The sequence below is a fragment of the Microtus ochrogaster genome, linkage group LG3 (assembly GCF_000317375.1).
Source record: "Microtus ochrogaster isolate Prairie Vole_2 linkage group LG3, MicOch1.0, whole genome shotgun sequence".
In the NCBI taxonomy this organism is placed as follows: Eukaryota; Metazoa; Chordata; class Mammalia; order Rodentia; family Cricetidae; genus Microtus; species Microtus ochrogaster.
The window spans coordinates 45,604,964-45,608,445 of NC_022029.1; positions in this window are offsets into that span (position 1 = coordinate 45,604,964).

Sequence of the window (3,482 nt, forward strand, 5' to 3'; positions counted from 1 at the left end):
GAAGAGAGGAGGGATAAGGGTAGGACTCTATCAGAAGTCTAAGGCTGACTAGTGTGTAGATTAGATAGTGTGGGTGGAGACCATTAGATAGGAAGACCCCTGAGCTTCTGGCTATTTTAAAACTGTGCTCGAGGTCACCTGAACCTGGAGGACACATCAAGGACAGCTAGGATTCTGAACCTCCCTCCTTTGACAGAAATACCTAAGGAACATAAACTTCAGCCACTCCAGGAGCGCCCCATTCCCAACCTTCCAGTAGAAGTCAATGTTGAGGGATGGTAACATCACTTCGTGGCTGTCAAAGAGTGGCAGTCTTGACTGGGTAAACGGAACAAACTCAGAACTGGGCCACCACCCTTGGCGACATCCTTCAGCACAGCCCACAGCTTCCACTGATTTTACCTTCTCACGTTTCTCCTTCTCTCCAGCTTGATTGACACTGGGTCTTCAAAGCTTGACTTTCCTAGGCAACGTTTCATTTCTCCCATTGTCTATCATATCTTGTTCACAATCTTGTCCTAAACAGCTCAGATCTTCAGCTATTTAGTCCCTTCTTAACTACTCACTGATGAATGAAAGAACCGCTTTAGAGAGTTATCTTGGGCCAGGGGTGTAGCTCAATGGTGCAGTCTGTGCTGATCAAGTGCAAGGCTCTGGATTCCATTCCACTTCACTAATGAATGAAGAAGCAAATAAACAGAAATAGTCTACCACACAGTAAGGCTCAGGAGGGTTTGAGAAAGGAAGATCGCCTCAGTTCTGTTAGACCCGAGGGGCCAGACGCCAGATTCACCACATTTGAGTAGGAAGATGGGAAAGTGTCTGTTTCGGAGGAGCTCAGTCAACAAGGAGCTATATAAAGACTTACACACTGGGGTGAAATAGTGGCACTCACGTCTTGGCAGTAACTAACAGCTACCTAGTTGTATGTAAGACCTGCTCAACAGGAGGGAAGCAGTGCCTGGTCCTGGAAACCTAGCCAGCTAAGGCTAGTAAGGTCATTGGATTTTTGTTTGTTTGTTTTTTGAGACAGGGTTTCTCTGTGTAACAAAACCTGGTTGTCCTGTGACTCACTCTGTAGACCAGGCTGGCTTCAAACTCACAGAGATCTGCCTGTCTCTGCCTCCCAAGTGCTGGGATTAAAGTCGTGCGCCACCACTACCCGGCAAGGTAAAGAATGTTTAGAGGGCAAGGAGTTCAGAGGAAGGAAGGAGAATGTAAGAAAAATCATGACATTATAGCTTAACTTTTAAAAGTTAAAAAAAAAAGAGTACTGGGGCTGCAGAGATGGCTCAGTGGCTGAGTGTGCTGTTCTGCAGAAGACCTGAGTTTGGCTCCTATCACCCACATCAAGTGGCTGACATTCACCTGTGACTCTGTTGAGTATTCATGCATCTGTGCTGGCCTGCCCTTGGGGTTCTGATGGGATATGACCTCAGCTGTAGCCACTAAGGGCACCTCCTATGCACATTCATTATGTACCCTTTAAAAAGAGCCCTGTCTACCTCCCATCTCTCTCTCCTCTCCCTCTCTCTGCTTCTCTGCCTGTCTTTCCTCTGTTCCTGTCTCCAGAGACCTGTCTTCCCCCCCACCCCTTTCCCTCCTTTTATATTCCCTTTCCCCTAAGAAAAAACCCTCCACGTGAACCTTGCTGCATGGCATCTTTCTCTCTCATAGCGGTTTTAAAACTGACACCAGGGGAACCCTACACCTCCCTACCATAACCCACTAAATAAATATCCAACTTCACTCTGCATGGCGTGCCTATCCATCTCGGTCTCTCACCCTCCACGTGGCTTGCTGCCTGGGACTTGGTTGCCTTTGTGGCCTGCTGTGGTTTCCATACCTGCTGAAGTGTGATCTCATGGCACCTGCTGCCACTCAGGGACCTGCAGCATTTCTGCTGCTGCACTTCTCAGGGAACCTGCAGGATTTTACTTAAACCATTAAAACATACACAAAAGCAAAACACCTATACACATAAAAAAGAAAAATGTTTTGGCTGGGTGGTACCTGTACATGCCTTTAATCCCAGCATTTGGGAGGAGGCAGAGGCATGCAGACCTCTCTGAGTTCAAGGAAGCCTGGTCTACTGAGCAAGTTCCAGGATAGACATAGACTGTTTCACAGAGAAACCCTGTCTCGAAAAACAAAAATGAACAAACAAACAACAAAGAAATTCTCTGAGAAATCAAGATGTCCTAGACCTGTAATCAAACATTCAAATATGACTGCATCCAGACAGCTACTTTGGAATTCTTACTAAATATTAGATACACTCAAGGAACTTCAAATACAAACCAATGGCCTCATCCCCAAACTAATCAAGTGTTGTAGGTGTAGATCCCCACCAGGAGGTATAGCTATAGCTCTAAATCTCTCCAAAGTGAATGTCCAGCCAGAGAGGACAACCACTGACCTCCTATATTAAGGAGGAGAAGATGTAAACCTGAGGTCAGTTAAGTATTGGAACTTAAAGCAGAGGAGGAGCCCCCTCATGTACGCCAACAGGAGTCACAGCTCCTTAACTCCTGTTTGTAGCGATGGAATCTGTTGGACCAAGGTCAGGTATGGTTCATGGTACAGCCTTTAACCCCAGCACCAGATGGGGTGATCTGAGTTCGAGGCCAGCCTGGTCTACAAGTTCCAAGAAAGCCAGGGTTACACAGAGAAACCCTGTCTTGAAAAACCAACAAAACAAAACAACAGAGCATGGGTGCAAAGGTGGAAGAAAACCTAGGAGATGGCCGGGTGGTGGTGGCACACGCCTTTAATCCCAGCACTAGGGAGGCAAGTGGGTGCCTGTGAGTTCAAGGCCAGCCTGATCTACAAGAGCTAGTTCCTGCACACAGGGAAACCTTGTCTCGACCAATCAATAAATAAAATAAAATAGCTTTACGAGAGCTTTAAGCAGCTGGTTCCGTGATGGTAAAAAACTTAACCAAGATAACCCAGAATAGTAGACCTAATCAGACTGAAATTCTGTCGTTTGTAATTTAATTAGAATCTCTTCTATCTCAAGAAAGAACACTGGGAGATTTGCTTAAAGACTGTGTGTGGCGGGGGGGGGGGGGGAACAGGAGTAGTTCCAGGCAAATGGAAGCCCCAAATAATTGCTAACTGCATCCTACAGCAACCAGGGAAGCAGGTGATAAACTCAGTGCGCACCTTTAATCCCAGCACTCGGGAGGTAGCTGCAGGGATCTCATGGGTTCAAGGGCAGCTCGATCTAAACAGAGACCCTGTCTTTAAAAACAAAGCAAAACAACCTGCATCTCCTCCGCCCCGGCCCCCACCCCAAGAAAAAGCCCAATTCATACCCAAACTAACAAAAAACCGTGAAAGTCTGAGCGCAGCGAATCTACAGCGCACGCGCCTCCCACGGGCGACAAGTTGAAGGACGACGAATTACGGCCTCTGCCGGCGATGCTTCACGACTTCTGCCGTAAAGGTCGCATGTGGCGCAAGCGCAGCTCCTCTCC